This window comes from Lissotriton vulgaris, chromosome 3_2 (assembly GCF_964263255.1).
Source record: "Lissotriton vulgaris chromosome 3_2, aLisVul1.2, whole genome shotgun sequence".
In the NCBI taxonomy this organism is placed as follows: Eukaryota; Metazoa; Chordata; class Amphibia; order Caudata; family Salamandridae; genus Lissotriton; species Lissotriton vulgaris.
The window spans coordinates 134162053-134186511 of NC_141690.1; the positions used below are offsets into that span (position 1 = coordinate 134162053).

Genomic DNA, 24459 nt, shown 5'->3' on the forward strand with positions numbered 1-24459 from the left:
TTTTAGCCATTTCCGATCCGAGTCTGGTGCCGGCAGGAGTAGCACCGATGTCGTGGTTCCCAGCAAAGGGGGCGGGGGCACCCATGCAGGGGGTCGGGGGCCCCCCGGCTCTTATAGAATCTTCAAGGTCGAGGAGAGGCGATATGGAGCGAGTGCCCGTCCTGGGCAGAAGACCGCTTTTTGATGTTGACCCTCTTTAAGCAAAGAGTGTTGGGGTGTCGCTGGAAGCCTCCACCTGGAGGGAGGTGGGGGAGGGTCGTTCGCGCCGCCTCCCCCTTCCAGCGACCCCACGCCGTTCCTCGGCTCCGTCGTCTCGATATCGGCCGTGCCAGCCATTGATGATGGGGGGGGGGGGTGGTCGGCGGCTGAGGCAAGACAGCCCCCCCCTCCCTTTTTGACATGTGGCGGGACTACCTCCAACTCTCCAGGGGGCTTGAGATGTGGCGGGACTGCCTGTACCTATGCAGGCGATGGCATGCGGCGAATTTGGCATGTGGCGGGACTACTTGATTTGCCGCCGTCCTCGCCTTGGCTTCGGCCTTCGACAAAAGCCGGATCGGGTGAGAGAGAGGGGTGGTCGGTGGCCGAGGCAAGACAGCCCCCTCTCTCCCCGCGGCCTGCAGGGCGGCAGAAGAGAAAAGATGGAGAGGTCCTTGTCATCCTTTGGACCGCCTGCCCAACATCATCTCCTCCTGACCGTGGCCAGGCGAGTCCCTCGTGCCTCGAGGCCTCGCCTTCCGGATGGGCGTAACCGCGGACCTGTTGCACTTCGGGAGCTTCCGGAATGGGGGTAGGTACCTATTGAGTTGTTTCTATTTCATGTGACCGTTATTTGGGCGGGGCGGGCAATGAGGCAGACATGTTGGGAGCAGGAACAGGCAGTGAAGCCTAGCTACCTCGTGGCTATGTTCTGCTATCAAATCTTTTCGCCATTTTACATTTCTTATTACAAACTATTTCTAATGTTTCTTATTTTTGGTGAAGTCAAAAGCTCATCAGGGGGTTACTGACTTAGCCTGATTTCTTTTTATTTTTCTTTCTCTTCCTTAGCGTGTTTCGAGCTAAAGCTTTCTGTTAGTAGGGAACGGTGATCACTTCATATTTTTATGTGTCCTTTTCACTAGGGGGGTACATCTGGACGGACCAGACGAGTCCCCTCCAATAGATGGTCCGGGGTGGAACGAGATTATCGATCAAAAGGGGAACATATATTCCTTCATTAGAGTATCATCCTGGACAGACCGAGCGATGTACTTCCACTTACTAGGGTAGCCTCCTGGGCGGACCAGTCGGTCTATTTCTACTAAATGGCCCATGAGTAGAGAGCATATGTCCTCCATAAGGGTAGTCTCCTGGGCGGACCATGCGAGCTACCCCACAATAACCAACCAGTGGGGAGTGGGTAGGACTGACGAATTCACAAAGGGGCATAACCTACCCTTTCCTACTTGCAAAGACTAGACAGAGTGTTTCTATTTCACGTTGTTTGCAAATAGAAAATACCTCAAACGAAACAATTCCTGGGACAACAATGTCCAGGCAACCAACCAACCAATGGGGAGAAAAACAGGCATGACGGATTACAACGGGGACAAATGTCTGCATTACCTGCCCTTCGCTATCCATAAAGGGAACAGAATATTCCTATTCGTCTCTGTTTGTGGACAGGGAAGATCTCAAAGAACAACAATCGATTATTAATCGACTTCAAACAATTCAGTGGGGAGAAAAGTAGGCATGACGAATTACAACGGGGGACAAAAAGTCTGCATTACCTACCCTTCTCTATCTGCAAAGAGGGACGACGTTCCTATTCGCCGCTGTTTGCAAACAGAGAATGTCTCGTTCTCAAAAGAGAACCAATGTCAAGTAGCCTTCAAAGCTAAATGAACCAATACCAACAATATCAGTATACAAATACCGACTTTCAATACAAACAATCAATCAATCAGGTGGATAGAGCCACCCTACCAATCAGGCGTAAAAACACCCTACTTAATCTTACCCGGACCGGACCATACGGACAGTTCTTCGTCTTCCTCCTCCAGCGCCTGATTGTTCTCTTACTCCATGCAGCATTCCTGTGGGATTCCAGTCAGGACAATAGGTCACTCAAGAGAGGTCCGTTCAGAATTGGTGAAGTTCTGTCGATCGGCAGCCGGGCTAGGGCCCTCTCAAGGCAGGTATACTCCGATCATTTTAGACGTTCACTTCTTCGTCTGGATCTCTCTTACCGAACCCTATGTCACTGATGGACCCCGCGTTGGGACGCCAATTGTGGAAAGTGAGCCCATAATTCTATCGATGCCCAGGCTGCTGGCGCAAACCGCCTCTTAGTTCCCATTCTGAATAGTTACCAAATAAAGAGACGGGCGCTGGCAGCAGGAATCAAGAACAGAGTTTATTTCTCATGAGGAGAGCCAGTCATTTCGGACACGAAACACAGTGTCTTTCGGGAGGTGCTCTAACAAGTGAGCTTGAGACTCTTGCCTTTATACCTTGCAAAACATTTGATGGTACAATCAGGATAGTATGACGCAAAAGAAAGACATCCCTATAATCCTCGTGATGATCCTACTCCACATACGTTTACAATGGGGACCCTTGACCTGCTGATAAGAGGGGAGGGCAATCACGCAGCTGAGTGTTTCGTAGGATGTGTACGCCTGATCATGGCCCAGGGGGTGGGGTGGCTAGGCATACAATAAGGGCAGTAAATGGTATCTCCTGGCTTAGGCGATGGCCTCGGACATGTGTGGTCAGCCGGACTCGGGGGAAGGGGTCATCAAAGGAGTGGTATTCATGCCTGCGTGGACAATCGAGCGTGGAGGGAGGGCTTGTCAATAGAGGGGCATTCATGGAAGGGAAGGAGGTGCTGGTCAGGCGCGGCCGTGACTCTCAAGGACAGGGCCTTGCGGAAGAAGAGGGTTTATGACTTGCTCATATGAGGAGAAGGAGGGGGGTCAGGGTGCGTGCAGGGCCAGAGTCGCGCAGAGAGAGAGAGAGAGAGAGAGAGATCTTATGACCTGTACATGAGAGAACAGGGGCAGTCAGATACAACTGGGGGGGGGGGCTATGTCAGCTGAGGCGAAGGATGCTTCTTCGAGAGGGAAATGGGGAAGGCCTGGGTCAAGCAGGAGGGTTACCTTTCACATCAGGATCGCGCAAAGGGAAAGGGTTTCATGGTCTATACATGAGAGAGGGGGTGCAAGATACGCGCAGGAGGGAAGCTGGGGATTCCAATGGGTAAAAAGGCCATGGTGCCTAGAATGGCTGTACATATGCATAGGGGTACGGGTTCTTACTGGCAGGGTGATACGGTCAATAATTTACAGTATCCATGGTGCCCACAGGGAGAGGAGTGGGAGAAGAAGGGAAATGAATGCTGTCTATGTACATAAATTTCGTCAGATTTCACAGCAGTGCGTGCTGGCCTCACTTCTCCTCCCCCCTAATTGCTCTCACTTTAAAGGCCGCCAGGCCGTGAGCTACTTCAAAGCAATCCGCTCCCCCGCCCACTGCTTCACACTTCACGGTGATTCTTTCCCTCCTCTTGTTAGAAGTGCGTGCTCTCGCTCAGCAGATGGCTGTGCAGGGCATCTGTTCAGTATCATGGTCACTTTCACTTTCGCGGCCGTGTTTGTTGTAGCATCGATATTTAGTCAGCCTGGTTCTCTCGCTCTTTCGTTTCCTCCCTATTCACTTCTCCCCCTCTCTCGTCTCCTTCTCGCCGCCTCTCGTCTTTCTCTTGCTGTCCTTCTTTGCTCTATCTATTTGATTCTTTCCCTCCTCTTGTTAGAAGTGCGTGCTCTCGCTCAGCAGATGGCTGTGCAGGGCATCTGTTCAGTATCGTGGTCGCTTTCACTTTTGCGGCCGTGTTTGTTGTAGCATCGATATTTAGTCAGCCAGAAAAAAGTAACAGTAACCCTCGTAGGTGGCGTATGCCCTCGCAAGTGTCCTACCGCTGTAGCGTTTCCCTTCCATCTTCACAATGCCAGATAAGCCAATGTCTGACAGGTAAATAAGAGCATGAGAGATTTACAGGCATATGCTCAGAAGAATAGATGCAGCCAACGCATAACTAAGGAACAGCACCTCTCTCTCTCTCACAAAGGCATCTGCTTTCTCTGCCTCGTCCCCCTTTACCTCTCCCGTGTTTCTATCTGACTGTCTTGCCCTGTCTCTCACGCTGTCGCCCTCTTTCCTATCTCGCCACACACCACACTCCCTCTACCCCTTCTCTCTCTCGCCCCACATAGCTCAACATCACATATAGAGCAATACAAAATTTGAACATACATGAATTTAGAAAGGGGACCTTTATTTAAAATGTATGAAATAGGATTTTCTGATAAGTTCTGAAGGGACGCGCTACGCTCCAATCATACATACACTCCCTGAATGAAGGAATACATGAATGGTGGGTTGCTGGCATAGACGGGTAGAGGAATGTATGGATAATAACAATAATGAGCAGGGCGGCTGCAAGGCGATATCCACGTATAATCCACAGATCAGTGCTGGCGCTTCTTCACAAGAGGCTGAAAGGTGCTATACACTTCCGATCGACAGATCAGTGCTACCGCTTCTTCAAGAAAAAACATGTACTAGAAAGGAGCTACTTTAAAGGCGCGGAGGTGGTCTTTCACAGGTCCACGCTAGAGGTTTACGCAAGCAATAGCGCTAAGATGTGTTGGGGAGTTAACCACTTACAGCCACAAGAACAGAGATGGCGTTTGGTCACAAACAATGGACCGTAAAGGAGCTACTTTCAAGCCGTTGAGCATTGGCATTGGGTAGGAATAAGGTGTTAGGAGGCCGCGAGGGACTACACCCACTTACAACCTCGGACCAGAGGTAGCGGGTAGAGAGGTAGCGCTTTGAACAGTACCCTGCCCGCTGACATATCGGATCTAGCGCATGCTCAGAAGAATCTGTACAGGAAAGGCACTACTTTCAGCTGCCATTAGCAGGGGAGGTGGGCTTTGGAGGTAGGAAGAGGCGGCATATTTATTTACAACCAACAGATCGCATCTAGCGCTTCTTCGGATGATCACGAACTGGAAAGGGGTTATTTTTAAGGCGCTGTGGATGCGGGCTTCGAGAAGAGTTATGGCGAGCCGCTGAGTTCCTCTCCAATTACAGACCTCCGACCATAGGGGGTGGTGAAGGGAGGCAGCAAGACACAGTTTACTCACACGCTGACAGATTACAGCTACTGATCGTTCATTACACTTGGATCGGAAAAGTTTCAAGGCGCTGACAGTGAAATGGGCGAGCATGAGATGTCAGGAGGTAGAGAGGTCCTATTCACTTACAAGTAACAGACAGAGCTAGCCTTTGTTAGCACGCACATGGAAGGTGCTGCTTTCAAGGCGCTAGAAGTGAAGATTGCCCGCAGCGTTAGGTATCAGGAAGCAGCGAGGTCCTATTCACTTTCAAGGGAAAGAAAAGAGCTAGCCCTTGTTCGCAGGCACATGGACGAGAAAGGCGCTGCTTTCCAGGGGTCGAAGGAGCGCGTAAGGAGGAGACGTTGGGAAGTGACAAAACACCGTCCATTCTCAGTCTACAGATCAGAGCTAGTGCTTCTTGAAGAGGCAGCGAGGAACGATCTCCTTACAGCCGCTAGCGCTTTTCTGTAAGAGGCAGCGCTATGAGGCAGCAAAGCAGGAAGATTAATTTGGCACGAAATGTGCACTTTGCAATGTATTGTATCATTATAATACAAATGTAAATTTTCATTTTCAATACAATCTTGGGTTCCTCCTGCTGTTAGTAGCAGACTAGGACCATAGCAAAATTCAACCAACTCCACCCTCCAACTCCACCCTCCAACTACAACCCCACCCTCCAACTCTACCCTCCAACTCCAACTCCACCCTCCAACTCCAACTCCACACTCCAACTCCACCCTCCAACTCCAACTCCACCCTCCAACTCCACCCTCCGACTCCACCCTCCAACTCTACCCTTCAACTCCAACTCCAACTCCACCCTCCAACACCAACTCCACCTTCCAACTCCACCCTCCAACTCCACCCTCCAACTCCACCCTCCAACTCCAACTCCACCCTCCAACTCCAACTCCACCCTCCAACTCCAACTCCACCTCCACCCTCCAACTCCACCCTCCACCCTCCAACTCTACCCTCCAACTCTACCCTCCAACTCCCCCTTCCAACTCCAACTCCCCCCTCCAACTCCAACTCCCCCCTCCAACTCCAACTCCCCCCTCCAACTCCAATTCCCCCTCCAACTCCAACTCTACCCTCCAACTCCACCCTCCATCACTCAGAGGCACCACCACATCACTCGGGGACACCACCACATCACTCTAGGGCACCACCACATCACTCGGGGGCACCACCACATCACTCGGGGGCACAACCATATCACTCGGGGCACCACCACATCACTCGGGGGCACCACCACATCACTCGGGGGCACCACCACATCACTCAGGGGCACCACCACATCACTCAGTGGCACCACCACATCATTCAGCCTAACCACCTCATCACTCAGCACCACAACAGCACTGTCCTTGCTTGCTACCAACAAGCATTGCCATAGCCAATAGGACTCGCATTAGAAAAGTGTAAGCGATTGGCTTTGTGAATAACAATGCTATTAATTTATATATTTTCAAAGCCAACACATATTAAAAGAATGTGTCATTTACAATAGCAATAGCTCACACTTTTTTTTTCTTGTCTTGCCTTCTGCTCCCCAGATTGCCCTCGTTTTCTTGCCTTCTGCTTCCCTGATTGTACTCGTTTTTTCTTGCCTTAGGCTCCCCCACTCCATCCATCCATCCATCCCCTCCACTCCATCCATCCATCCCCCCCACTCCATCCATCCATCTCACTCCATCCATCCATCCATCCATCCCCCCACTCCATCCATCCATCCCCCACTCCATCCATCCATACCCCCACTCCATCCATCCATCCCCCCCACTCCATCCCTCCCCCGCCCCGCACTCCATCCCTCGCTCACACTCCATCCCTCACCCACACTCCATCCATCGCCCTCTTGCCCTGCCTCTATCTCTCACCCTGCTTCTATCTATCTTTCGCCCTCCCTCTATCTATCTATCGCCCTCACTCTCCATCGCATCACCACAGCATCACTCAGGGGCACCACAACATCACTGTGCGCTACCACAGTGAATAAAGGCTTAACGCTGAAACACGTCGTCTTTGTTTGGAGAGTGCACATTAAAATTTAATTGTGCCTGGACCTACCTGGTGTGCCTTTTTTCCTTAAACCGAATGTGAAGGTGATTGAGGAATTGCGAGAGAAAAAAAAAATATATATATATATATATATATTAAAACTGAGTTCAGAAACGCGTTCGTCAGTATGCACAAGTTTGCATCTATTTAAATAAATGTATTGAAAATTACAGCCAGAGTGCGCAGCGTGTCTGAACTCTATTTATTCTATTAGGCAAGCTTGCCCTCGCGGCTGCTGCACCCGCTGGGTGGAGAGCAGGGGAATTGCCGAACAACGTTCAAGGATATATAGAGAGGTGTTCAGGGGCGTGGCCTCTGAACACCTCTCTGCAACGCAGCCCCCTGGCGCATACTGGAGGTATCTGGTGGGCTAGTTGGCCCCCAGGGACACACAGGATTGAGGAAGAATTAATTCTCTAACTTAAAATGCGCCACAGTGCGTGTTTGCAGACATGTCACCTCAGGCCACGCCCCCTTCCTTCAGCAGGAGGCAAACGCGCCCGTGGTGCATTTTAAGTTGGTGAATTAGCTCTCTTTCAATACTGAGGGTCCCAGAGGGCCAAATAGCCCAACAGGTATCTCCAGTATGCGCCAGGGAGCTGCGCTGCAGACAGGTGTTTAAAGGCCACGCCACTTTTTACACCTGTCTGCAACGCAGCTCTGTGGTGCTTACTGGAGGTACCTAGTGGGCTAGTTTGACCCTAGGGATCCTTAGGATTGAAGGGGACTTAATCTCTCAACTTAGAATGGTGACAGGGCGCGTTTACACAGTGGTGAAGGGAGGGGACGGGGCCTGACGTGATGTGTGCAAACACGCCCTTTGGCGCATTTTAAGTTGGGGAAAAAATTCAACTTCAAACCTGAGGAACCATGGGGGCAAAGTAGTCCATCCAGGTGCTTCCAGGAAGCGCCACTGCACTACGTTGCAGAGAGGTGGTTCATGCCGTGCCACTTTTTACATCTCTCTGCTACGCAGCTCTGTGGCGCTTACTGGATGTACTACGAATTCCTATTTACTCACCTGTTATCAGGAGAGACCTCAGTGCTGCATATTTGAGCCCAGTACTGATCCTCAAAAGTAATTCTAACCATACTTACTAGTAACTTGAATTTCCTTCCATAGGCTAACATTGACTGGTTTCACTTTTAAATTCTTCTAAGTGTGGAGTTTTGGTACTTTAAAATATTCACCTAAAATCATCCGGACAACAAATTCCGATTTATTCACTGGTTATCAGGAGAGAATCCAGTGTTGCTTCTTTTAGCCCAGCACTGACCCTGAAAAGTAATTGTAACCGTACTTACCAGTAACTTGTATTTCCTTCCATAGGAATCCATTGTCTGGTTTTCACCAGAAAAGTTTCTAAGTGTCTATTTTCACAAACTAAAAATATTCCTTCAAAATCGCCTGTTTGACTTAAACGCATTCTTTCAACTGTTTACAGGAGATGCACCAGTGCTGGATCCAGGATCCACCACTGAGTAAGAAAAAGTAATGATAACACTACTTAACTGCTAAGTGAATTTCCTTCATAGGGTAACATTGAGTGGTTTTACTTGGAAATTCTTCTAAGTGTGGAGTTTTGGAACTTTAAAATATTCTTATAAAATCAGCAGAACTACGAATTCCGATTTACTCACCTGCTATCAAGTGAGACCTAAGTGCTGCATCTTTGAGCCCAGTACTGATCCTCAAAAGTAATTCTAACCATACTTACCAGTAACTTGAATTTCCTTCCATAGGCTAACAAAGCCTGGTTTCACTTGGAAATTCTTCTAAGTGTGGAGTTTTGGAACTTTTAAATAGTCACCTAAAATCTTCCGAACAACGAATTCCGATTTACTCACCTGTTATCAGGAGGGAACCCAGTACTGCATCTTTTAGCCCAGCACTGACCCAGAAAAGTAATTCTACCCGTACTTACCAGTAACTTGTATGTCCTTCCATAAGAATCCATTGTCTGGTTTTCACCAGAAAAGTTTCTAAGTGTCTATTTTCACAAACTAAAAATATTACTTAAAAATCGCCTGTATGACTTAAATGCATTCTTTCAACTATTTACAGGAGATGCACCAGTGCTGGATCCAGGATCCACCACTGAGTAAGAAAAAGTGACGATAGCACTGCCAAAGACCCCCATTGACAGAGTTCCAAGGCACCTCGTGTACACTGCCGCAAAAATTCTACCCCATGACTCGCAGTCACCAGCTTCTGGTACCAAGTCCTTGGGTAAACTAATTGTAAGAATCCTGTTTTTTTCTACGGGAGTCGAATTAGGAAAAACCGCCTGGTCAAATTTCTCGGCAAGCCAAAAAGGCATAACATCCTTATCCTGGGGACGCTTGCCCATAACCGCATTAACCATCACGGGACTAAGCTTCATTCCGCTCGGTCCAGCTGGAAGCGCCGCAACACCAGGGACCCCGCCCTGGAAATTGCAGGTGATATATTGAACTAGGGCCCGGATAACACTGATTACAGAGTTATACAGGGGCCGTAAATCAGCAATAGGGACTACCCCCGCACGAGGATGCGGGGTGAATCTAGCCAAAATAGGCCAAGTAGCGTTTGGAATGGACAAAGGACCCAATCTAATCACCGTTACACTGTGGGGTAGGGCGCCATCAAGCCAAACACAGGGCTGCCATGCAGAAATCGGAATCTCCTGTGTCCTATAAGGAACATATTCCAAGGGCACAGCTGTTTGAGTGTAAGTGCGAAACACCTGATTAGCCACATCCACTGGAGGAAACGTCACCCATGAGCAGAAAATCTCAAACGGTTAAGCAACCTCAGCACTCACTACCAAAATAACTGCCATGCCCTCCAAACCAACGTTATAAGCCTGCAAATGATTGCGGACCGCAATGCGACTATGTTGTGGTATGTCAACGTTAGCCATAGCGACACAGAGAAGAAGATTTACAATGTAAAACAATGTAGCACAACTTGGTAGTAATTCAAAAGGAAATCGTTTGGAAAGATTCAAGCTTGAAAAGACCTATGTAACTGTAGGTAGGTTTCTCCAACACCACTGTTAACCGGAAACAATAGTGAAGGGGCTAAGGACTGTATATATATGTATATATGTATCTATATATCTTATTATTATAGATCTCACTTGTTTTTTACTGAGTCAAAAAAAAGCTGGTAGTCCCCTACCTGTGTTATTGTGTTATAAGTCAGTGACCAGAGGTGTCCCAAAGTAGTTGACAACCATGTTACCTAAAATCCATATTTTGTTTTAAATTATAATCCTCCCCAACAGTCAACTAAATATCATCTTCTTTTTTCTAAAAATGAATCACCTGTAAATTCCAGAAGCTCAACTTGATGCCTGTTAGGTGTACTCAGACTTGTGTTTTTTCGTAGTTATTAAAATAAATCATCCAAAGTTTTTTTTTCCATTCAGAGAAGGCGAACCTAGAAATATGAGAAACTGAAATTTCTCTATAAAACAATGTAGCTTTAAGAAGAGTATCCAATATTCCTTCATTTAGCAAATATACATATAATCAAAAAACTCAAGGGCCCGATTTATATCTTGCCAGTAAGCGTACACTGTCACTATTTCAATGGAGTATAGTTAGCGCCAAGAAAATGGTCCGTCTGCCAGATTTAGTTGCGAGTGAAACATAGGTTTGATCATGTCAGAGAATACTCTGTCTCCACTGTAATTAAACCCCTCTGATGGACCTTTGTAGAAAGGACTGTTGGAGGAAGACCTCCAATTCTGCCCCCCTAATTTAGATGGGTGGAATTAGAGGTTGGCTTTCACTGCCCATCACCACCTCTAACACCCTGGTGGTAAGGGGAAGTGAAAACTGTGAAATGCTTTTCTCGCTATGGAAGAGGACTTGCATCGTGAGGGGATAATTTTTTTTCAAAAGAAAATGCTGTTTCGGTATTTTCCTTTTGAAATAAAAACTGTTGACTGAGACTTGCACTAAACTACAGTTGTTCCTGCCAATGCTTTAGAAAGCAAATAGCAAGGCCAGTGACTCATTGTCAGTGAAATTGCTCTCCCTCCCTCGCAGCTCCACCATTAAGTGAGGCCTTCCCCCGAGCCCCTGCACTCTCGAGTGTTGGTGTTCGAGGCCCTCGTCCACCCGCAGGTTTCAACTGCGCCCCATCCCTGGTGACCCAATGGACCTCTGTCTCCATTCTCTCGCTCATGCTTTTTCACTGCTTTTTTCCCCTCACTTCTATCTCCCCCTTCACTCTCCTTCTGGGTCTTTCCTCCATTTTCTGTCATTTTCCTCCCATTTCAGGCTCCCCCTTCACTCTCCTTCTGTGTCTTTCCTCTGTTTTTCACTCATTTTCTACCTTCATCTCAATCTCCCCCTTTCACTCTCCTTCTGTGTCCTCTGTGTCTTTCCTCCACTCTTTCTTGCTCTTGTTCTGTCGTTTTCCCCTAATTTCAAGCTTCTCCTTCACTCTCCTTCTGTGTCTTCTCTCTGTGTTTCTCTCATTTTTTACCCTCATCTCAATCCTCCCTTTCACTCTCCTGTGTCCTCTGTGTCTTTCCTTCACTCATTCTTGCACTTTTGCTGCCTTAGCTGCACTTTTCTCTCTCTTTTTGCCTTTTTCTTTTTGCCTTCTCCAGCCCGTTTTCCCTGCCGCTGCTGCCCCGTGGCCCCAGCATGACCAGCACAACCAGCTCCCCTCCCCCTTCCCGCTTCCCAGCTGTCCAGCCCTCCCCAACCCCTACTTAATGGAGGCCGCGACGGAGGGGCGCCAAAGGCAAGCCTGTCTGCGCCCATCACCGACCCTACTGCGACCAGTGCCAGGAACCCTAGATCTCTGCACCACCAGCACTACGACCCAGCAGCACTCCATGCTCTCAACCCAGGCCGCAACAACAACTTCAAGCTAGCATCACCAGCCAACACTCAAGGTCCCTTCAGCTGTCATTGCTGCCAGCACACCTGCAGAAGCGCCAAGACCACTGACCCAGCGCAATCCGCCCGCAAGAACATAACTGAACCAAAGACCTTGCAATGTATCCTCCTTAACGTCCGATCCCTCCACAAACATGCCACCAAAATCTGGGACCGCCTCGAAATTGGAATCTCCTGTGTCCTACGAGGAACATATTTCAAGGGCACAGCTGTGTGAGTGTAAGTGGGAAACACCTGAGTAGCCACATACACTGGAGGAAACGTCACCCATGAGCAGAAAATCTCAAACGGTTAAGCAACCTCAGCACTCACTACCAAAATAACTGCCATGCCCTCCAAACCAACGTTATAAGCCTGCAAATGATTGCGGACCGCAATGCGACTATGTTGCGGTATGTCAACGTTAGCCATAGCGACACAGAGAAGAAGAGGTACAATGTAAAACAATGTAGCACAACTTGGTAGTAATTCAAAAGGAAATCGTTTTGAAAGATTCAAGCTTGAAAAGACCTATGTAACTATAGATAGGTTTCTTCAACACCACTGTTAACCGGAAACAATAGTGAAGGGGCTAAGGACTGTTAGAAGTACTACTCAAGCGTCATGAAATAAGACCACCATCGTTGGGCGCCATGTATATACATATCTTATTATTATAGATCTCACTTGTTTTTAACTGAGTCAAAAAAAAAGCTGGTAGTCCCCTACCTGTGTTATGGTGTTATAAGTCAGTGACCAGAGGTGTCCCAAAGTAGTTGACAACCATGTTACCTAAAATCCATATTTTGTTTTGAATTAGAATCCTCCCCAACAGTCAACTAAATGTCATCTTCTCTTTTCTAAAAATGAATCACCTGTAAATTCCAGAATTTCAACTTGATGCCTGTTAGGTGTACTCAGACTTGTGTTTTTTCATAGTTATTAAAATAAATCATCCAAAGTTTTTTTTCCATTCAGAGAAGGCAAACCTAGAAATATGAGAAACTGAAATTCCTCTATAAAACAATGTAGCTTTAAGAAGAGTATCCAATATTCCTTTATTTAGCAAATATACATATAATCAAAAAGCTCAAGGGCCTGATTTATATCTTGTCAGTAAGTGTACGCTGTCACTATTCCAATGGAGTATAGTTAGCGCCAAGAAAATGGTCCGTCTGCCAGATTTAGTTGCGAGTGAAACATAGGTTTGATCATGTCAGAGAATACTCTGTCTCCACTGTAATTAAACCCCTCTGATGGACCTGTGTAGAAAGGACTGTTGGAGGAAGACCTCCAATTCTGCCCACCTAATTTAGAAGGGTGGAATTAGAGGTTGGCTTTCACTGCCCATCATCTCCTCTAACACCCTGGTGGTAAGGGGCAGTGAAAACTGCGAAATGCTTTTCTCGCTATGGAAGAGGACTAGCATGGCGAGGGGATAATTTTCTTTTCAAAAGAAAATGCTGTTTCGGTAAAAACTGTTGACGGAGACCTGCACTAAACTACAGTTGTTCCTGCCAATGCTTTGGAAAGCAAGGAGCAAGGCCAGTGACTCATTGTCAGTGAAATTGCTCTCCCTCCCTCGCAGCTCCATCATTAAGTGAGGCCTTCCCCCGAGCCCCTGCACTCTCGAGTGTTGGTGGTCGAGGCCCTCTTCCACCCGCAGGTTTCACCTGCGCCCCATCCCTGGTGACCCAATGGACCTCTGTCTCCATTCTCTCGCTCATGCTTTTCCACTCCTTTTTTTCCATCACTTCTATCTCCCCCTTTCACTCTCCTTCTGTGTCCTCTGTGTCTTTCCTCCACTCTTTCTTGCTCTTGTTCTGTCGTTTTCCCCTAATTTCAAGCTTCTACTTCACTCTCCTTCTGTGTCTTCCCTCTGTTTTTCACTCATTTTTTACCCTCATCTCAATCCCCCCATTCACTCTCCTGTGTCCTCTGTGTCTTTCCTACATTCATTCTTGCACTTTTGCTGCATTAGCTGTACTTTTCTCTCTCTTTTTGCCTTTTCCAGCCCGTTTTCCCTGCCGCTGCTGCCCCCGTGGCCCCAGCACAACCACTGACTCAGCGCAATCTGCCCTCAAGAACATAACTGAACCAAAGACCTTGCAATGCATCCTCCTCAACGTCCGATCCCTCCACAAACACGCCTCCAAAATCTGGGACCGCCTCGACAGCACTATCCCGGATATAGCATTTTTTACCGAAACCTGGACCAACACCACCTCGGGACCGGACATCGCCATCACCATTCCCCAAGGATACAGGATCTCTAGGAAGGACCGCCCCACCCACCCGGGAGGAGGAATCACCATCGTCCACAAATCCACCCTCCGCCTGAGCACACTCCCCGATGGAACACCTTCACTTCAAGATACTGGCCAGCCCTACCTCCACTCTCCGAGGAACCCTCATCTACCGGCATCCTGGACCCCGTGGACTTTTGGCCACCTCCATTATGGACATCATCTCCCAGAATGCCATCACGTCCAACAGCTACACCCTATTGGGAGACCTCAACTTCCACCTCGACAACCAACTGGACCCCAGCACCACATCCCTCATGGACAACCTCCACAACATTGGACTCCGCCAGATCGTGACTGAACCCACGCACTCAGCAGGACACACCCTCGACCCCCTCTTCATAACAGTTATCTCCATCACCTTCAGCCACACCACCGAACTCCCATGGACTGACCATCGATGCGTCCACTTTACCTTCAGAACACCCACTATCCACAGACAACAGCACCTGCTCCCACGAAGAAACTGGACCATAATCACTGACAACCAGCTAACCTCATCACTCAGCAACTCCACCCTAACAATTGTGGAAAACGACGACTCCAAAATGGCAGCCCGAAACCTGCACAGATGGATCTCTGACAGCGCCAACACCATAGCCCCCTCAAGAAAAACAACAACACCAACGCCAAGAAAGCTAGATGGTTCACCACCAAACTTCGAGAGTCCAGACGTACTTGCAGCCGCCTCGAAAAGGCCTGGAAGAACACCAAATCCACAGAGGCCCACAACAACTTCAGAGCCGCCACCAAAGCCCACCACCAATTCATCAGAAAAACGAGGAAAAAAGCGATTGAAGACAAAATCTCCTCTCATGCACACAACAGCGATGAACTCTTCACCATCAGCAAGGAGTTCGCCCAACCCACCAGCGAGTCCACCGACATCCCTCCCTCACAAGACCTCTGCGACAAACTCAGCACCTTTTTCCACCACAAAATCAAGAGCATCTACGACAACTTCAATGATGACAACCAACACACTGAACCCTCACCAACCACCCCCAACACCCTGAAGCCAGCGATCGACAACTGGACAGCCCTCACCACCAAAGACACACTGAAGATGATCAAGTCAATCCACTCCGGGGCCCCCACGGACCCCTGCCCCATCACATTTTCAACAGAGCCGCCAAGACCATCGCACTCATGCTCTTCCACACCATCAACCGTTCCGTGGCAACTGCCTCATTGCCTGATGACTGGAAACATGCTGAGATGAACCCCTTCCTGAAGAAACCTTCGGTGGACCCCATCAACCTCAAAAACTACAGACCCATCTCCCTGCTCCCATTCCTAGCGAAAGTCATCGAGAAAGCCATCAACAGCCAACTCGCCACATTCATCGAAGAGCACAACATCGTCGACTCCTCCCAATCCGGCTTCAGAAAAAAACACAGTACGGAAACCGCCCTCCTCACTGCAACAGATAACATCTGTACCTTACTGGACAAAGGAGAAACAGCAGCCCTCATCCTCCTCGACCTCTCAGCAGCATTCGACAGTCTCTCACCACACCCTAATACGCAGACTCCACGACACAGGGATCCAAGACAAGGCCCTCGACTGGATCCGCTCCTTCCTCTCTGGCAGAACGCAGTGGGTCAGACTCCCCCCTTTCCTCTCGGACCCTACACCTGCAGAGTCCCCCAGGGGTCCTCCCTCAGCCCTACACTCTTCAACGTCTACATGGCTCCGCTCACCCCCATCATCAGAACCTACAGACTCAACATTGTGTCATAGACAGACGACCCCCAACTCATCCTCTCCCTAACCAACGAACCCAACATCGCCAGACACAACTTTCGAGAAGGCATGGAAGCCGTCGCCAAATGGATGAAAAACAGCTGCCTACAACTAAACACCAACAAAACTGAAGTACTCATCATGGGCCCAAACCCAGATGCCTGGAACGACACCTGGTGGCCCCCGCCCTCGGAAGCCCACCCACCCCCACTGACCACGCATGCAACCTGGGAATCATCCTGGACTCAGAGCTCAAAATGGACCGCCACTTCAACTCTGTCTCGTCCTCCTGCTTCCACACCCTCCGCCTCCTACGTAAGACCATCAAATGGATGCCCCTCAAACACAGAAAGACCGTCACTCACACCCTGGTCACCAGCATGCTCGACTACGGCAATGCACTCTATGCCGGAATAAACAAAAACCTCACCGCAAGCTACAGAACATTCAAAACGCAGCCGCAAGACTGGTCCGCAACCTGCCAGGACACTGCCACATCTTCCAGCTCCTGCTTACACTCCACTGGCTCCCCATCGAAGCTAGAGTCACCTTCAAGATGCTAACCCACGCTCACAGGCCCTCCGCGACACTGGACCAGCATACCTGAATAGCCGACTCAAATTCCACGTACCCCAAAAGACCCTACGATCAGCCCAGCTCTCCTATGCTGGGGTCCCCCGCACCAGAAAGACCAGATCGGAAGGCCGCTCCTTCTCCTTCCACGTGACCTAGGCTTGAAACGACATTCAGCTCCACCTCAGACAGATAACTTCGCTCCTCATCTTCGCAAGAAACCTCAAAACCTGGCTCTTCGACAGACCCCCTCCTTGATGGACTGGAACCTGCAAACACCCCTCCCCCCCACTTCCCAGCTCCTTGAGACCCTTAAGGGTGAGTAGTCGCACTTAACAAACACCTGATTAGATTTGATTTGTTGGTCCTGAGGTTCTTCCTATATATTTAAGGTTGGGTCGTTCATCGAAACACATGTCGGTGCACCATCTGAACAAGACTGGATGAAAAACATGTGTCTTTTTAAAGACAAAAATGTATAAAAAAATGTTAAAGTGATAATAACAGTATCTGTTGACATCTACTTAATATTGTATAGTTCATAAGTTGTTTAACACTGTTTTGCTGTGTGTATTCTGCTTATTGTTTGATTATTTGTAAGTATTTTGTCAGTCGATTTGCAGTCTTTGTCCTGTTCATGTGTTTGAGTTAGAGTGTGAATGTAAGAGCTCGTTTTGAATGATTTTGTGATGGCGTGGGGCAGTTTGTATGAAACATATTCTGATCTGTAGGGGTATGTGTTATTCTATATTTATTCTTTCCATGTGTATGAATTTTATTGATTTTTAATGATTACCTGATGTACACTGCTACATGTGTATTTTGTATGGTATATATAATAAATTGATGATATACATCTTGGTAATATGAAAACTGATTCTCACTACCTTATATACTAGTGTCTTTAATGCACACTAGTCTTAGCCCCTTGTGGATGTGGCGATTTATGTCCCATACCTATGGTTGAGATTTTCCGCCATATGAAAGAAATAGTTTCTGGGCAGGTAGTTTGTCTTTTTGATTTTGCAGTCCTTTGGTATCACCAGGAGGGTCCTCTGTGAAACAAGGTAGAACTCAAGCAGCAGGGCAGTTCTCTGGGCGCAGTCTTTCTTCTGTAATGTCTACAGTTCAAGGAGTGTATTGATGAGTGGCTCTTGAGGTCCAATTTTCTTAGCAGGGTCCAGCCTTTGAAGTGGGGTATTTCCTATGCTAGCCCACATCTGGCTTTGTAAAGCTTTTCCCTTTCCCTGTCAAGCTCCAGAAAGTCTGGGGTGACAAAAGACTAATGTCAGGTTCCTTTGTATGAGGTTATATCTGTGGGTCGGTTTTTTAAGTGTTCAGAAAGATTTGGCGCTCGACTTCTAACGGTATAGATTTGAGTTCTTGTGGTATCAAGGTAGGTGCTTCTTGGTCAGAGGAAAACCTTAACCTCTGTAAAGAGAAGTGGTGAAACCAACCCCTCTTATGTTGATTTGGCAGGAAACCAGAGCACACTATATTTATTCAAAATATCTTATTCATTTGAGTACTTTTTTAGTTCCGGATAGATCACACCCAAAGTAGATTTTTCAAAAGAGTTTTATTTGTGAACAGTGTTAACTTCTCAGGATTCACTATATCAATCACTTTAGCCGACCCACAGATATAACCAAAATCTTGACTCAGAAAGGCAGCCACTACGGTTACTGATCAACTAACTAAACAGTTAAGAAATGGATAGGGATAAGATCGCCTCAGAAATGTTTGAAAACCTTTCTAAAGGTACACATTCAACTACTACCCCGACAGGTGGAAATCAACAAAAAGGAACCAGTCTGAAACAAAAATTTCTCAAACTAGAGAGATTAAAGAAAACGGAAAACTCACGTTGGTGGGATGGCGCTACACTCAAACAGTATTTAAGAGCTCAAAGAATACCTAGAGGTCTTCGTTCACAGACCTTTCCCACCTTTGATGATCTTGATGATGACCTCCTTAACAAATGGGAGGACTCAGTGACTTTGAATTCCACCAATCTAATGAGAATTCTTATAGAAAATGCGGACAGAAAAGTGACAAAATTACAGGCAGAAATCTTGGAACTAGAGAAGGAAATAGAAGCCCTCAATCTGAAGGATGCCACCGAAAAAAATTACAAGATCCTTGAAGACATCCTGGCCAAGCACCAAAAGGACATTCAGGACCGCAAAGCCAGACAAATACGCAGAGATGAGGCAGATTACCGTGAAGGTAGGGTGTTCACCTTTGCTAAAAAGTATGATCAACAATTTCAGAAACCAACTAGCAATCAACCAACTGCTAGATCTAGTGCCTCAAACATCTCCTCTAGCAACACCTCTCTGAATAGTGCTCCTGGAACAGAGAGTGAAACAGAAGATAATGTAACCAACAATCAAGACTCAAGAGCTACACCTACCACCTCAGGAGCCAGCAAGACTTTTTCTCGGGAGGTGAGGACAATGAAAATAACGAATCGCACAAGAGGAAATCAAACCCACGTAAAACCCGCAGAGGTCAGAGAGGAGGACAAAGACGACTACAGAGAGAGATTGAGGTCCGGCAACAGGAAGTGATTAACTTGCCTGATCAGGATGTACAGGTAATTAACCTTTCATCCATAGAGCTGGACAGACACATGATTTCACTATTAAGTAAAGGTCTGAGTTTCAATCCTACGGAGTATGGGGATCCATGTAGAATGAAGATTGATTTATTTAAATTTATCAGAGGCCTGAAGCTAAAGAAACACTTTTGGACTACATTACCAGATAATACCACTGACATTTATGATCCAATTGAAGTCACTACTAATCCTATGAGCATCCAGGAGGTCCTGGCCTCACATTTGCTCTTATCAATCACGGATTTTGATGATCCTCCCAACTCTTTTAATGATTTATTAACTGAGCTTGAATTGAATACGGACAACACCATAGATAGTGGGTTAAAAAACAAATCAACATGGACACCTACTCTGCCTAGCGGCAACACTGTTGACACATTCTATAAATTAGTATTGGAGGACATCAACAAGCATGAGACTAAAATTTCTAACCAAAGACATCTGAAATGTGACAATTTAAGCAGGGAGGAAAGAATAGCTCTAAGAGCTTTGAGTAACAACCAGGAGATTGTCATCCGAGAAGCTGATAAAGGGGGTAATGTAGTGGTAATGGATAAAAAAGACTACAATGCGGAAATTCATTCACAACTTTCGGACAATTCCTGCTATGAAACAATATCCGATAATCCAATGGGTCCTTTAACATTCCTGATCAACAATCATCTTAGAGACTGGAAGGATGCTGGCTTAATAAACGATGCAGAATATCTATACCTAAAAGTGACACGTCCATCTTATCCTTGGTTATATACTCTCCCGAAAATCCACAAACCAGCTGTATTCCCACCAGGGAGACCTATTGTGTCTGGGATTGGGGGTCCGACAGAGAGACTCTCTCAATATGTTGATAAATTTCTAAATCCGTTGGTAAAAAATATGCCATCTTACATACAGGATTCAAAGCATATCCTGAGTATCCTAGCAGATATCACATGGCAACCTGGACTAATAATGGCAACACTGGATGTGGTATCCTTATATACTTCCATCGAACCAGACCTAGGATTAGCAGCCGTAACCAGAGTATTGAACACAAGACCTATCACCCTGCTGGAACATACCAAAATGCTGGTATCAATGATGGATATTATTCTGAACCACAATTACTTTGTATTTGACAAAAAATGGTACAGACAAACGAGAGGGGTAGCCATGGGCTCAAGGTTTTCCCCTTCTTTTGCCAACATCTACATGGGAGCCCTGGAAACAGACATGATTTGGAGCATCAGAGGCAGTAAATGGATCGACTCTATACTCTACTGGGGTCGTTATATAGATGATTGCCTACTAATATGGTCAGGGACAGAAGCAACACTTTTGGACTTTTGTACCTATTTGAATGACAATGAAATGAACATGCGATTCACCACGCACATCAGCACGTCTAGTGTCTCTTTTCTAGACTTAGAGATATACATCAAAGATGGGACTCTACACAGCAGACTCTATCGCAAGGAAACAGCATGCAATTCTATTCTGCACAGCAGCAGTTGTCACCCTGTTCATCAGATCAATGGCATCCCTTATGGGGAATTTGTGCGAGCTAGGAGGAACTGCAGCGAAGAGCAAGAATTTGAAACCTGCATAAAAGACATGCAATCTAGATTCTCCAGGAGAGGCTACAAACCTCAGGTCATTTCTAAAGCAAACAAGAAGATCAAAAAAACAAGCAGGGATTCTACCTTAACACCGAGAAGTCGTACTGCAGAAGAAAAAAATAAACAACCTGTGAGACTTATAACGGACTACAATGAGCTAAGTCCTGTGATACGAAAGAGCTTCCAAAAACATTGGGGGATCCTTAGTGCCGATAAAACCCTAACATCAGTAATAGGAAATCATCCTCAAATAACCTTTCGCAGAGGAAGGAATCTGAAAAATAGACTCAGTCCTACTGTTCCTAGATACATAAAAGCATGCGATTGGTTGACCCAAAAATCAAAGGGTTTCTATAAATGTGGAATGTGCTCAATGTGCAGATGGGCTAAACATGGAACTAAGTCATTTTTGGATCACAATTCTAAAATATACACAATCAACACAAATATTAACTGTGATACAAAATTTACAGTGTACATTATCGAATGTGCATGTAAGAGTAGATATGTGGGAAGTACAATCAGGGCACTCAAAGAGCGGATCAGAGAACATGCAAGAGCATATGCCACCAAGGATCCCAGATACCCCATGGCCATACATATGGCCTCATGTCCCTCACAAGGCAACATTAAATCCTTCACCTTCTATGGCATCGATATTGTACAAGCTGCAGTAAGAGGTGGTAATAGGGAACTTCGACTGAGAAGACAAGAAGCGCTTTGGATCATGCGTTTAGACACTACTAGAAACGGTCAGAACACTGACGATGAACTGCATTTCTTCTTGGGATCAGACACCTAGATTGGTCTCACTTATGAAAATGTATTTTCAAACCTGTTGGACCCTACATTCGAAAAGATGATCACATGCCAATTTGTCTGATCAATAATGTCTGTATAATCTTGTAAAAATGTACAAATTGAATCTGTCACTACAAGAGATGTTTCAGTACAATCAACTATATGTATAAAAAATTATATATAAAAACCAAAATAAGGCCAAATGTAGGAAAGCCCATGTAACAAAGGATTGTCTGACCCGCACGTGTCAATTTAATGATATAAATGATATTAATTTAATCAATGACCCCACGGGTTGTGAGTTCTCAGGATCCTTCTCCTCCCAATTTCAAAGGGAGTTTGTTTCATAATTGATGCCTAATTTTGTCTATCCGGAGTACAAATATTTAAAATATTCAGGCAATAGACAAGACCTACTAATTGGTAATTCATTTCTTTCTTTAATCATAACCCTTCTACCAAAATCACATGCAACTGTGAACTAGTATTCAATTCTTTGGTTATATAAAAAAACGGAATAGTTCAGTCCACTTTGGATGTGGAACAGACGATTACCGAAACACACTTTCCCGTTTCTTAACCAAAATTCACTTTCCCTTTGCTTAAACCGTGTCAAGTTGAGATTATTACCGTCAGCTTTGCACCGATACATCCCCGTCTTTATTTCGATATAGTTAACTTTTCTTAGACACAACCACCTTCGTCATGACCATAATATAAGTAACTCTTCCCTTTTAACTCTCGCATGACTGTTGAGCAGTCTAGTCTCTCGCGGCTCGCTCTCTTTAAAAACAAGGGGCGGGATAAACACTTCCACTGTTCCCGCATTTCGGAGACAGCAGCGTTACAAGCTGAAACCCGGCTGCACACAGGTAAGAGCTCCCGGCGTCTTTACGCTGACAATTTATCCAATCAAGCTGTTCAGACTACAATCTGGATTAGTGCGAACCCTCATGTCCCGTCCTTTCCGTTCTGTTTACGTTTTCAGCCGGTTTTGATTTGAGAACATTTACCAGCCTAAATAATCTCGTGACGGCACGCATAGCACTCGTCTGTGCCAAATAACTACCCGACTAGGACCGGGTTGGAATTATCACCGGCTCCCCGGTGAGTTCCTTTAAACTATGTGTGGTATTATTTGCAATTCCACCGTTACATGCTCATTTCACTTTTCCTTTGTATTATTCTTAAAAAAGCATACCAACTACCCCTCCCTTTTTATATTTCCCTCACAGACCACGAGTCATGATCATTTGATCAGGTAATCACGTTAATAGTACGAAATTGTTCACAGTTGCTTTTAATAATTTCCCTCACTTTTGCATTAACCAAATTGGAATGACAGGTTAGAACCCGACTGTTTAAGAACAAAATGACACGGCGTTAATTGTAATGAGCACAGAATGTTTTTTTAGCGGTACTTATATGTGGCGACTCTGGAATGAAATGGTTTTGAACTAGTGAGGAGTTAAGGTTAAGACTTCGTAAATCATTTGTTTTGTTAACAATTCGAACAAATATTCAAGTAGAACACAATTGTTATAAATATTAGAGGAAATCAATATGATACATGACTATAACCTGCTAAGAATTTATAAATATGAGTTTTAAAAAATGGCTCGAAGAAAAGGGTGTATATGAACATTAATGGTGCTAACAAATGAAACGTTAAGCATATAAAGAGATAAAGAGTTATAGTACCGCTAACTGGATATAGAAACATGATGAATAATTATACTTTAGCAATGTCAGGTGAGGTACACGGACCTTTAATGTCATAACTTCTGCAACAACAGGGTATGTTATCTAAAAATGAAGGCTTTATGAGAAACCAATGAGCAGTATGTTTTCATTAACTTGGAGGATTGATTTATGTATACTAGGAGTAATGCCTATTTAAGATTTTATCCATATATACAAATGATATGATATAACCTCACCTCACAGCACAACTATTTATCAGAGACAATAGCCTTAGCGCCGGATGTCACGACACTTGACTCTATCGCACATCAGTGTTAAGATCTCTAACCGGTCTCAAATTGTCGCTTTAATCATACATGCATAAGTCACTTTTACTTCATTTTTCTTTTCCCACCCTTCGGTGTTGGTTTCCACTCACTGGTGTCCCTCTAGTCGCACGTTTCAACGTGTTATGACAACAGTTTATGTTTTAATTTTCCCCTTTTTTTAATTTTCATTTAGCCCTGATGAGTCACAGCCACATGCTGTGATGAAACACAGGCTAAAGTGATTGATATAGTGAATCCTGAGAAGTTAACACTGTTCACAAATAAAACTCTTTTGAAAAATCTACTTTGGGTGTGATCTATCCGGAACTAAAAAAGTACTCAAATGAATAAGATATTTTGAATAAATATAGTGTGCTCTGGTTTCCTGCCAAATTCCTTTGTATGAGCTTCAGACAAAGCTATTTGAAATGTAAGTGGGACTGGGTACAGACCCGTCCCTAACCATGCTGCCAGGATGTCCATCCTGTCCACACCTAATCCACTTTGTGTCACTATATAAAAGGAATACACAGACCCCAACTAAAGAGGCCGTCAGACACATGTGACCCAGGACACTAGCAAAAGGCATGAATGGTTAGGGCAAGAAAATGGCAAGTGGATTTTAAATTGCAATTCATTTGAGTGTATGCACCATATAACTATCTACTAGCAATCAAACGT

The 24459-nt window shown here is 45.9% G+C and overlaps 1 protein-coding gene across 2 annotated transcripts in view; it reads left to right on the forward strand.

Moving 5' to 3' along the window:
• SLC2A9 (solute carrier family 2 member 9) overlaps window positions 1-24459 on the forward strand; it is a 1599887-nt gene that overhangs the window by 392713 nt on the left and 1182715 nt on the right. The gene's annotated exons all lie outside the window — the stretch shown is intronic.